Source organism: Tupaia chinensis, unplaced genomic scaffold (genome assembly GCF_000334495.1).
Source record: "Tupaia chinensis unplaced genomic scaffold, TupChi_1.0 Scaffold000314_1, whole genome shotgun sequence".
NCBI lineage: Eukaryota > Metazoa > Chordata > Mammalia > Scandentia > Tupaiidae > Tupaia > Tupaia belangeri.
In genome coordinates this window covers 1,388,005-1,402,086 of record NW_006159807.1, presented here as the reverse complement: position 1 = coordinate 1,402,086, position 14,082 = coordinate 1,388,005, and positions in this window count along the sequence as shown.

Below are 14,082 nucleotides of genomic sequence, written 5' to 3'. Positions count from 1 at the left end.
TCCCTAAGAAAACTAATCCATAAAATCAGAAGCGGTTTCTCTGGATGTGCTGATATGGACAAAATAAATATGGAAAAGCAAAGGAAAATGACACCTCCAAAAGAACACAATGATTCTCTTGCAATAGATTCCAAAGAAGATAAAATCTTTAAAATATCCAAAAAAGAATTTAGTGATTCTAAAGAAACTCAGTGAGATTCAAGAAAATACACATAGATAATTCAGTGAAATCAGAAAAACAACCCATGTTTAGAATAAGAAACTCAACAAAAAGATATGAATTATAAAATAGAACCCCTTGAACTGAAGAATTCAATAAATAAAATTTTAAAATACAATAGAAAACTTTAGTAGTAGACTAGATAAAGCAGAATTTTAAAAAATCTGACCTTGAAAATAAGAAAAAAAAATCTGACCTTGAAAATAAGTATTTTGACATCATCAAGTCATAGGAAAAAAAGAAAAAAGAATAAAGACATCCTATGGGACTATAGAATGTCATCAAATAAACATTTACATTATGAGAGTTCCAGAAGGAGAAGACACAAAGATAGAGACTGAAAGTTTATTTAATAAAATAATTGCTGAAATTTTCCCAAGTGTTGGAAGAAATGTGCATACCAAATACAAGAAGCTCAAAAAAATCCTCATACAGATTTAACCAAAAAAAATTCTTACCAAGGCACTTTCAAAACAAACTGTCAAAAGATAAAGAGAGAATTTTAAAAGCAGCAAGAGAAAAACAAAAGTAACTTATGATGGAATTCCCATCTATTTAATAGTGAATTTTCAGCAGAAACTGTGCATGTCAGGAGATAATGGAATGATACATTCAGAAAACTAAGAGAAAAGCTGCCAATCAAAAGTATTATACCCAGCAAACCTGTCCTTAAGAATTGAAGGAGAAATAAAACCTTTTCTAGATGAGCAAAAAAAAACTGAGGAAATTCACAACCATTAAACTGGCCTTACAAGAAATGCTTGAAGGCTTACTCTACAGTGCAGTGATTAAGCTCTGTGCTGAGGGGATTCAGATCCCACATGGCTGATCACATTTCAAATATTGACTTCCAGCAGCAACATCCCAGGCACACATATGCACAGTGCCCAGGATCCTGCCTGGATGGAGAAATGGGGAAGAAAGGATCGTGGTGTGACCAGGCCTGGTGGAGAGAGAGTATTCTCTCTCTTTTTAAATATTTTTCTTTCTTTCTCTCTCTCTCTCTCTCTCTCTCTCTCTCTCTCTGTCTTTCTCTCTGGCATATGCATGTGCCCTTTGGCATTAAAAAATACTTAAGAAAGCAAAATGCTTAATGAAACAAAAGGTTGATAACTACTATCATTATGAAAACACATAAAAATATAAAACTTATTGGTAGACCAGACACACAAATGAGAACTAAAAAGGAATCAAATATAGAAATATAAGTGGGCAATAAGCATAAAAAAATGCTCAACATTAGTAATCATCAGGAAAATGCAAATAAAAACCACAATGAGATATTGTCTCTCCCCAATATGAATGACTGAAATATCAAAAAACAACAAATGCTGGAGAGGATAAGGAGAAAAGAGAACACTTACACACTGCTGGTAGAATTATAAATTTTCATAGCTACTGTGAGAAATACTATGGAGTTTCCTCAAAAAAAAAAAAGAAAGAAAAAAAGAAAACTAAAAAGAGAACTATCATATGATCTAGCAACCCTACTCTGAGTAAATACCCAAAGAAAAGGAAATTCATATGTCAAAGAGACATCTGAACTTTCATGTTATGGAAGCAGTATTCATAATATTCACTAATCACAATAGCTAAGAATTATGGACATAAATGTTCATTAGAAGAAAAATGGATACATACACAATGGAATACAAATCAGCCATTAACAAAAAAAAAAAAAGATGAAATCCTGTTATTCACAGCAGCATGGATGAGTCTGGAGGGCATTGCATTAAGTAAAATAAGCCAGGTGCTGAAAGAGAAATAGCATATTCTCTCTTATATAGGGAAGTTTAAAAAGTTGATCTCATAGAAGTAGAAAGCAGAATCATGGCTGCTAATACCTGAGAAGGGTAGAAGAGAGAGAAGTATTGGGATAGCATGGTTAACAAACACAAAATTACATCCAGTAGGAGAAACAAGTTCTAGAGTTCAGTAACACTGTAGGATGACTATATATATTAAGAATTTGTCATATTTTTTTTAACATACAAGAGAAGATTTTGAATGTTTCCAGCACAAAGAAATGAAAAATATTTGAGATGATACATATGATAACTACCCTAATTTGATAACTGCATTTTCATGCATATATCAAAATATATCACATACTCCATAAATACGTTCAAATATTACTTGTCAATTGAATATAATAATGACTTTTAAAAAGTGAATTGTTAAATTTCTTCAAGGTGCTGCAGTACAAGACAGATTTTATAAACTGAGATCATTTTTAGATTGTTTAAAGCACATTGCTAAGTTCTCAGTGCCTTAATCACAATAGGCCCTTAATTAAAAGTTCCTGATTCACAGAAGAGTAATAGAAAAATGGCAAAGTTCCCTAGATAAAGGAATAAATTTTATAGTTCTTTGCCTAGAAGCACTCATAGAAGCCAAAAAAGAAAGAAGTAATGTCCCAGTAAGCAAATGAAGTTTGTTTTGTCTTGTTTTATTTTGTTTTGTTTTGAGAGGACCGTTTTAAATTATATTCCAGCATGGTAATATCACATTTAAAATATGACACATGGAATTAAAAGATTATGGGAGGATTATTAGATTTAAAAAATAATAAGGTCAGGGTACATGGCTGAAGTAGAGCAGACAGATATCAGATGGCAAAATTACATTTAATATGACACAAATTACATCTTCTAACTCATAGTAAGGCTTTATCATTTTGTTCCATTTCTCAGGTGTCTCTTTACAGGTGACTAGGACACATCTGTACCAAATCAAAACTATACCATGGCAAAATTAGCCTCAGGATCTTCCCCATCTTCTATATCTAATGGTGAACAGCTACATTCCCTAGTACTGTATTTTTCTTGCCTGAAATATTCTTACTATTCCTTCCAAAACCAGAGTCAAGCCACTTGTTCCTGTGAAGAAAAATAACTAGACAAAAAAAATTCTAATCAGGAATTCTGTTCCTTCTGTATTGCTCTCGGTGCACTAGTTTACTCCTGAATTGCTTACTTGCCAAGTAGCTGGGAAAGGACAATCAGTTCAAGAAAAAGTTTCAAATAAATTGTTGTCTTTTATTATTATCTTTAAAATAGCATGTAATGGCCTTAGAAATTGTCTAGCTTGTGACTGGATCTGGAGAACTCTAGATCTATCAGCCTGCTTGAACTGTTCCCTTTTCAGGGACATAGATACCATCCAAGAACTTTCTTATGTCCTTGTTTTTAACTGTCATGACTTGGTGTATCAAAGCAGCTGAATTTGAAACAAATTCAATATCATTGCCTTCAAGGATCAACTCATCTTTCTGGGCTTGAGATACTGAAAAAGCAACACCTGGTCACAATCAAACCCTCCAGAGGTACTTTTCACCCAAAAAATTCAGATTTCAACAAGAGACCCATTCTCCTGAATAATGACGTTGATGGGGAAATAAGCATACATAGACCTCATCTTGCAATGGAAGCCCAGTGTAACAGCCTTGATCATGTCCTGTACTTTGACTACAGGTAGTGCGAATTGTAGCCAGTTCCTTTCCATTTCCTTACCATTGGTCAGCCTACAGGTTCTTTTTCTTTCCAAGTAGACCGAGCTCTACATTGATGTGATTGAAGTCCCCCAACATTGTTCCTTGGGGGTCCTTCACAATAACTGTGTGTCCCTTCAGAGTGATGTTGACATTCTCTGGAATGTCAACAGTCTGATTGCTGAGAATGGTCTTCATCCTCACATTAGACAAAGCAAAAAACCAAAATGAAGTTTTTTGTTGTTTTTTGTTTTGTTTTTGTTTGTTTGTTTGTTTTTTTGGGAGAGGTTTTTGCTATAGGGCGTGTGCGCTCACCAGACAGACAAAGACAGAGAGACAGAAAGTGAGAAATCACCCCCCAGGGGGGATGGCCATGCCACAATCCCTTCTCCTCCATTCTCCTCTCAGGATCTTGGGCATGTACACACACGCGCCCAGCATGAGTCCAAGCCACCGGGTCCAGGACTCGAACTGTGGTCGACTACATGGGAGTCCAGCGACATAGTCATTACGCTAACCGCTGGTCCCCAGAATGAAGATTTTAAAGCAAGGCAGCCCAGAATGTCTCACCTGGAAGGATTTCTTGAATGCTGGCCCTCCAATTCTCTTCCACTGCCTTTTTCCTTCTCCTTCTGGACCTAAGCCTTCTGATGGTCTTCTCCGGTCATCAGGCCTCCTCTAAATACCGAAATTAAAAACCTATAACTTTGATCCTGGCAGGTGGCCTGATGGTTAAGGTGCTGAACTCCCAAATAGCCAACAACAGTTTGAATCCCAAACCTAATAGCTTGCTTTCTCACTTTCTCTTTTCTCTATCTCTTTGTGTCTCTTTGGTCAAATTAAAAAATAATAACAACAAATGGAATTAAATAAATAAATTTTTAAAAAATCTATACCTTTATAATGAACCTCTGTCCTGCTCCCATGTTTATGGCCTTAGACTTCAACTAGACCTCCCCACTTGGTTATTTTATAGCCATTGCAAATCCCACTCCCCAATCTCCCTTCCAGAAATATTTCTCATCACCACTCTGCCTGAACTCAGGTCAGGGTTAGTTCTGTTTCCCTGCAGGACCATTGTTCACCTTGACTAGCTGCTAGCAAATGGCACAAACCAATTTGTTTATGTTCCTCCCTTACTTACAGCACACTTTATCAACAAGAGGGAGGCTCTGTGTTTCTCCCTTTGGATTCTCAGTGTGTTGTACTATAGTTGCAACAAAATTAATAAATGTATTTTGAGCGAAAAATCTGTTCATGAATGAACAATGCAGAAGAATTTGGAGACAGCAAAAAGAGTTGAGGTTGACCAATTGAGGTCTCTCACCAGACTCCATGTAGCTGAATGATGGAGACAAGAAAGGCTTGCCTTGATAGATCTTGACACCCTAGATCCCTTAGAAAAAAATCTATGGTTGCCTGAACTCAGAATTCAATGACTGAAGAAAATATCTGCTTGGAATATTTTAAATAAGTTGAATAAAATGAGTAAAATATGGAGAAACAGTTCCTAAACAGACCGTATACAAAGCAGTATTATGATTCTTGTTTTTAGAATTTTTATTTATTTTATACATTCAATCACTATACATCACTTAGCTTGCAAAGTGAACTTACCCAGCGTGAAACATACTTCACTCCAGTTAGTTCAGAAAGAGAGCATAAACTACCAAATTTATTTTTCTCTAACTTAGACGTATTCACAAACAATTTTTCCTTCATGTTGTAATCATCAAGTGCAGGCTTGGTGCTTCCTGGTGCAACATCAACTCAGAGACAAATAGAGATTAAAAACAAAGAGAAACAAACAGGAAGCTTTTTTTCCCTTAACTTTGATTTCAGAAGTACACTCTGGAAATTTTGCCCTATCTGCCACTCAAGGTGACAGATACAGGAAGGAGTTGTGGATACTGGGGCTGTTAGTACCCAAGGGCTATTAGGAAAGCAGGAAGCCATTTCTAGGGAACAAGAAAGCTGGAGCTGGTGGACAGGCTGGGGGTCATGATAGTGAAGGGAAATGAGTGCTTCACTGGTTTGAAGCTTTCCTGAATCACCAAAATTTTCTTTCTCTAGCATTTCTTGGCTTTGTAAAATCCTCAACAGTGAAAGCACTAAAATAAGAAGCATAAAAGTCCATGAAGCACCCAGCACGAGGACAGCACATTGAGTTTACAACCCTACTGGCTGCCTCACAACAACAACAACAAAAAACACATTTAAATGGAGCACCTGAGTCATCACCAGCTAACAAAAGAACCACCCATCTGTGCATATTGAGGGAAAGGAGGCTCGATGAATAGTGCTGACATGGGCTGGTACCTTGTCATGGGGTTCTCACTACCAGAGGGGCTGAAGCCTGGTGTCATCAACTCTAACTCAAATTTCCAACGCTGGGGTTATTCCACATTATTCTAAAGCCAGGCAAAGCCAGGTGGATGGTGCCAAGCTTTTAATTCAGTCTAAAGGCTGTCCAACCAGGGCTTGCATGCCAGTGGTACCACACTAGATGATAATCCTGTTGGCCAGGACCATTCACCTACTTCCAAATCAGGTATTAAAACATTCTGATGATCATAGCACAATTCATCTAGACCCATTACAGGAATTACAATATCTGTTATTCACGTATAAATTGCTGTGATGTTTAAGTCCACAATAATAATACCCAACATTTATTGAATACTTAACTCGCTTTATGCCAGAAATTGGGCTAGGTGTTTTTTTTTTTTTTTCAATTTATTTTATACATTCAATCACTATACACCACTATAACTTGTAAAGTGAATTTATCCAACATGAATACACTTCATACCAATTCAGTTGAAGATATCAGACACATTATCATCAACAGATAATCATCCATTTTTGTGTCCTGTTAATGTCTTGCCTATTTTTTTCTCCTTGAGTCCCTTCCTCTCACATCTAGTCCAGTATCCATAACCATTTTTCATGCTTCTATATACCCTAATCTTTCAGTGGAAACATGGAAAATGGTTACAGATACTGGGCAAGGTGCCTTTACATGTTCCACCCCAGTTCATTCTTAGAATAGTACTAGAAAGTAGCACCTAGTCTATCATTATAATTGTTTTATAGAATGAGAAACTAATGATTGAAAGGCTAACTAATCAACGCTTCCCACTTTTAGTCCAGGTTCTCTCTCTTACCAAAGGTCATATAGTAAGTGGAGAAGGAGGAATTAAACTACAGAGCTCATATGCTTAACCTCCATATCCCTGGTAAAAGGAGAAGGAATCTGTGCTTTGAGCATTCACGGAGTTTTATACCCAACCACCATAATGAATACGTGCATGCATGGGCTGAGAGCAAGGATACAGGAATGTAGCATTACCAGATACACTATCCACATCGTTTCAGAAAGCAAAGGGGCAGTAGCAAGTTGGACGTGGAGTTGAACAATGTAGGCACATGAGCTTAAACAAAAGGAAATTGTCCATGGCTTACTATATTCTGGTCCACTTTAAAGCACCGTTGCTCACTAAGGGAAATTATATTCATGTGTTTCTGACTCATTTACACTTAACTCATCTCAGTCTTGGTCTGAATGCCTTCTCATCCAAAATGACCTATAAATGTTTTCTGAGAGTCTTTTAACTTTGTCTTTCTTCAAGTTATGCCAACGGTAAATGGGACTAGATCATCTTAAAATGTTAAACTTAGAATGTGAAATGTCTAAGGAGGCCAAAAAGACTTTCTCAACTCTAAAAGGAACATTTCCAAGGCTAGAAATGTAAGAGCACTCAGAAATTTAACACACAAATGAACCTTTACCGTAGTGCAAAATCAAAAAGGGTTTGTCTAAAGAACCTCAATTTATAGATCAGGTTCGAGCTTTTCCCCCTCTAATCCTATATCATGAATACTTCACAGCATACAAGAATAATAACCAGCTGATGTTTAAGTCAGGATTTTCATCACCAAATCCAAAGGATGTTGGATACAAGCCTCATATGCTAGGGGATGAAGGAGGTGGATGTGAGTACCATAGGAGCACTAGAACTAGAAAAAGAAAAGCAAGTGAAGAAAAATCTCCATCTCCTGACAATCAGCATGAAAACACCCCAGTCACCTCAGGAAGACAATTCAGTGCTCTATGTGCTATATTCTAGGGCATCCAGGTTGCCTAAGACTTTCTACTCAGAATATCAGGCCCACCTGGGTGAAAGGAAGAACCCAGGTAACCTGAAAAGCCATTGTGACCCCAGAAATCTAAAGCAACCTAAAACCTGTGGGTTTCACATTGCGGAAACTCTGCTGAGATTCTCTCTGTGGACAGCTGAAGTTAAAACATCTTTAACATGCCCTTCCGTATGGAAAAACAATTCTGTTTCCATCACTGCAGCAAAGGGCTGTCCCAGAAATGAAGCCTCATGAGAGAACTGAATTTCGGTTGGATTTTTTAATGAGAAAGAATAAGGCTGAATAATATTTTATGGGGGTGGGGGTGGTTTCTAAGCACATAATTTGCCATTAAAACAGTATTAACCGTGGAGAAGGACAGCGCATAGGTACTATCAGGGATGTTAATGTACTGTTGATTTTCACGTTCATTTCCCTTTCCTAGAAATTTAAAAAGACATAAAGTCTTAACTATTTTTCAGAATCATTTTTTAAAATAAAAAATTATTTTAAAGCTATATTTCTCTACTGGAAAGAAAATCAAAACTTTTTGTTTTGTTTCGTTTTTGTTTTTGCTTCAGGGCACATGCACTCGCCAGAGAGAGACAGGGAAAGGAAGTTAGAGAAGGAAAGAGAAATTACCTCCAGTGGGGATGGCCATGGCACAATCCTTTCTCCTCCACTCTTCTATCAGGATTTCGGGCACATATGTGTGCCTGGTGTAATTCTCAAGGCACTGGGTGCAGGAATTGAACCATGAAGCTGGCCAGGTGGGCTCCAGCACATTAACCTCCATGCCATTTGCTGGCCCTTTTTATTACAGGCACCTCTGAGGGAAAAAAAAAAATCACCCACCACGTTCTTTTTTTTTTTCTTTCTAAATTGGCAGGTATTTGAAGGTAAAAAATGGTCCCCAACTGCAACTTCTAGCAGCACCTTCTGTCTGGCCTTACTTCTCTTTAGAATCACCACATAATGAAAATACATCAGACTAATCCCCCAAAATTAGTGGACCCAGAAATTAAAGTAAAAATGATAAGAAGGAATAAAAACTTTACTCCAGGGGCCAGTTGTGGTTAAGGCCACTGTACTCCCACATGGACAATGCAGTTTGAGTCTCAGACTCAGCAGCTTGAAACTCATACTGGATGTGTGTGCACGTGTGCCCAAATTCCCGAGAGGAGAAAGGATTGTGGCATGGTATTCCCCTTGGAGGAAGAGGTGATTTCTCACTCTCTGTCTCTCCATATCTCTCTGTGTCTCTCCAGCAAGTACACATGCCCTATAGCAAAACTCTCTCTCAAATAAATAAATAAATAATACTTTTATAATACAAATTTATTTTAAAGAATTACATTAGAAATGTTAGGGAAGACTTCTAGTGTTTTAAATGGGAAATCCAGTATCATGTGGCAACCACTTTGGGAATATTTCTGCATGAGCTGATAGCTAAAAGAGAACCAGCAGGTGTCATGGTGGTTAAGGTGCTGGACACTCCCATATGGCTGACCATGGGTTGAGTCCTAGACCTAGTGACTTGCTTTCCCAATCTCTCTCTCTCTCTCTCTCTCTCTCTCTGTGTGTGTGGCCAAATTAAAATAAATGAATGAATAAATAAAATAAAATAAATATTTTTTTAAAAAGACTATTTGGAAAATAAAAAAGGAATCCATAACCTCTCTCCGAATAACATGTGACTTTGGGCAAATTACTTCATCTCTCTCACACTAGCTATCTATTGCTGTGTAACAACTTATCACAAACTTAGCTGGTTAAAGCAACACATACTTATTATTTCACAGTTTCTATGAATGAGGAACCCAGCCCCCTTAGCCAGGTCCTCTGAATCAGGACCTTTCACAAACCTGAGATCAAAAGACCAACCAGAGGTAGTCTCATCTGAAGTTTCCACTGGCGGAATGTCCACTTCCGAGTTCATCTGCATGGTTGTTGGCAGAATTTCAGTTCTTCAAGGGCTGCTAGACTGAGTGTCTGTTTCTAAGTAGATGTTGACAACTTAAAACTTACATGTTTGTGATTGTAGGGATCCTGTTGATACTCTTTGTGGATGACTGTGATTAGAAGATCTGAAAAGGGCCAGCTCTGTGGTCTGGTGGTAAGGCAGATGGATGCCTCACGGCCTATCCTGAGGTTCAAGTTCTGGACTCAGGATCCTGAGAAACAGACCAGGCATATGTGCTTTCATGCCCTAAATCCCGATAGGATGGAGAAATAGAGGAGGAGGGATTGCAGTGTGACCATCCCCATGTGGGATGCTTTCTTCTTTTCCCTCTGTCTCTCTGACTTTCTGTCTCTCCCTGGCAAGTATACCTACCCTCTAGCAAAATTTTAAAAAGCAGTGAGAATAAATTCACATATGACCAACACATAATTTGAGTCACAGACCCTGGTTTGAGAAGGACACCAGGCATGTGTGCATGTGTGCATGTGTGCCCAGGGTCTCAAAAGAAGGGTGAGATGAAGGGGAAGGGATTATGGAGTGACTGCTCTCCATGAGAGGTAGCTTCTCACTTTCTTTCTCTCTCTCTCTCTCTCAAGCACACATCCCCTCTGGTAAAATTAAAGGGGGAAAAGTCCTCCTGTGTGGAAAAAAATATATCATTCCTTGACCTCCCGAATATGGAATTTAACTCTATTAAATATGGCAAGGGAGAGACTCTGCCAGAAAGTCAAAGTTCACAATCTTAGGTAGCCTAATCACAAAAGTGATATCCCATCACTTTTGCCATACTCTGTTTATTTCGGACAAGTGACCAAGACACCCATATTTAAGGGGAAAGATTCCATGGTGCATAATACCGAGAGACCAAGACCACTAGGGGTTATTTTGGAATCTACCATATCGCTCTACCTCAATTTTCTCATCTGGAAAATGAGAATGATAATAATCCCTATATTATCAGAGTGTTGAAAGAATTAAATGTGTCTATTTGTAGAGGTTAGGATAACACCTGACAAAAGTAAATACTCCGCAAATGTTGGCTACTGCTATCCTTAGTTTTTATTTGTCTTTCTTATTATTTCATTATTATGGGATGAGTCATGATCTCCTAGTTTCACTTTCTGCTCACATTCAAGGTAATAAAGCATGGTGGCCCAAGCTGAAGGGCATAAACGGTACCCAAACTGGAATGGAGCTGCCTTCACCAATCTGACAACTCTGGAATGTCAATTTAAATGAAAAACAGAGAAGGAAAAAGGTTTTCTAGTTAAGACAGGAGAGATAATTAATGCTTTGTCACCTAAATCTAGATCCCCTGTTGCCACTCTCTTCAAAGCCAACCTATTTATTGATTCTAACCTTTAAAGAACATCACCAATGTTGTATTTTTCAATATTATTCTCATCTTAAGTTTCTCATAAATCACTAGAACTACATGACCTGTAGGCCACAGCACGGTTTTTAAATCTACCATGTAGTTAGGAGCTAAGGTTTGCTGATCTAGCCTCTATATGGGGAAAAGAGCAGTAACTTTGAAGCTACATGCCTCCTTATAAGAAAATCACTGTGCAAAAATCCAGACTTCAGGGCCAGCTTGGAAGCACCGCACTAATGCCCTGCTCAAGCAATGCTGGAGCCATGTGGAAGATCACGGGCTCACTTCCCGAGCTGACCTGTAAATGCTGACTATGTGTGCCCATGATACTGGCTGCCTGAAGGCTGAGGGCTGAGGGATATTATAGCATGAGATCCTGTTAAGGATGCTTCACTCTTTCTCTGCCTCTCTCTCCCTCTTCCCTCCCATTAAATAAACCTCTTTTTTGTTTCTTTGGTTTTTGCCATAGGGCACTAAACCTGCTGGAGAGCAACAGAAAGAGACACAGAGAGGGAAAGGGAGAAATCACCCTCCCCAAAAAGGATGGCCACACCACAAACCCCTTTCCTCCTCTCTCCTCTCAGTACTATGGACACACACATACACCCAGGGTGATTTTCAAGCTGCTAGGTCCAGGACTCAAACCATGCTTGACCATGTTGGAGTCCAATGTCTTCTCCAGCATGTCATCTGCTGGACCCTAAATAAATAACTCAATATAAAACCTGGGAAACCAAGAGTGTTTATAAACTAAACGAACACCTTTTTATTGTCCATAGCAAAAGAGTTCACTTTCAGCTCTCTTCACACAGTGTACTCCTTTAAGAATTGATGTGTTTAAAGGTTAGTTCAGTGACTTGAGAGAAAGAAGCCCAAAATGAAAAAGGCACTTACAAAAGTGATGACTAGATATTAAATATTCTCTAAAGTTATAACATAAATAAAGAGAAAGTTTCTTTTGTGCACAGATTGGTAGGATAAGTTTATTCCACTCAGTTCCTCTGTACAAATCATAAAATCCTGGAGAAAAATAGGCCATGTCCCAGACACTTTTAAAATCCTGACATTTTGCGTAATGCCAGACACAAGGAAAGTCCTCTATATATGTTTGTTAAGTAACTAAACGATGGAGTATGTAACTAATTGGTTGTCAGAATGACGTATTGACTGACTAGTGTTATCTGAAAGGTCAACGGTGCTAGTTTTAAATAGTATCATTGCTTTCAAAATATAAACATTTACAAGTTGATCAATAAAGTCACATTTCAACGTATAATATTGGTATAATTGATCATCAGTATGCAAACAAACAAACTCAGGCTAAACCCCAACTTATACAATCATTAACTCAAAATGTATCACAAATCCAAATATAAAATTTTAAATTATAAAACCATTAGAAGAAAACATAGAAAATCTTTATGTCTTAAGGTTAGTTAAAAAATTTTTAGACATGTCAACAAAAACAAGAATAAAAATCTTATAGGCCAGTAGGTGGTATGGAGGTTAGGATGACTACATTCCACCTGACTGGCTGTATGGTTCAAGTCCCAAACCCAGCAGCTTGAAAAACTCACGGGGCACATTTGTATACATGCCCAAAATTCTGAGAAGAGAATGAAGAACAGATTGTGGTGTGGCCATCCCACTGGAGGTGCCTTCTCACTTTGTTACTCTCTGACAAGCACAAATGCCCTATAGCAAAAATGAAAGCAAAACAAAACAAAAAACTTACCTAACAACTGTTTTTTTGTTTCTTTGTTTTTCAAAGTGACTATTGATGGTCACTAGAGGAATGAACTTTCATGTCTTCCTACAAACTTGGCTCAAGTCTGTACCTTGAATTCTTATAAAACCATGTGAAGTCTCATAATGCCCTCTTTTCCCTATAAGATGTTTCTAGCATTTGAAGAGTGATGAAGAAGAATCCGTTCATTAGTGCACTGAACATCTAGAAAAGCTCCTGATACATGAGAAACACTCAAATCATATTGCTAGTACATGGATAGGATGAAATAGAGGGATAAATCCCTAAGCAACTTCTCAGATTATGCCAACCTCTCTTAAAACTGGCCTAGATTCAAAGCAAATGTGAAGGTTTGGGTCCAGAGAAATGTGGGCCTCAGAATTCACTAATTCCACAAAGCATATGATTTAATGGCATGTCTAAAATCAACTGAATTTCCTCCTGATGAAATATAAATGGAACTATGTAGAGATTGTTCTACTTACTGCTCAGAGTTGCTTGTATTACACTGAGGACTTGTTTTCTGAGTTTCTAAAAAGAAAACTCTTATACTTTATCAAGAGATTCATGGATTTTGGGAACCAGCAGTTAGCGTAATGGCTATGTCACTGGACTCCCACGTAGTCGACCGCGGTTCGCATCCCGGACCCGGTGGCTTAAAACTAGGCCGGGCACGTGTGCGTGCATGCCCAAGATCCCGAGAGGAGAATGGAGGAGAAGGGATTGCGGTGTGACCATCCCCCCTGGGGGGTGATTTCTCGCTTTCTGTCTCTATGTCTCTCTCTGTCTGTCTGGCGAGCGCACGCGCCCTATAGTGAAAACCTCTCCAAAAAAAAAAAAGAGAGAGTCATGGATTTTCATTGGCATAGTCTATCTTTGGGGCTGCAAAATTTTCCAGGTTCAACAGGCATGGTTTCTATGTTGCCATGAAGATCACCTAAATGTATTAAAGGAACTATGTCCCCCGAGTTGCTTCTGAAACATCCCTAGCGGGGACAGGGGTAGGATGGAGTGTTGCGGGGGGCGGACTTGTAACACTTGCACCCGTTACTCAATACAGTATTTATTGATTTATTTTCTTATTACTGTGTATGCTGGAAATACAGCAGAAAACATTCCTAGTTTCTTGGGGCTTCCAATCCAATGT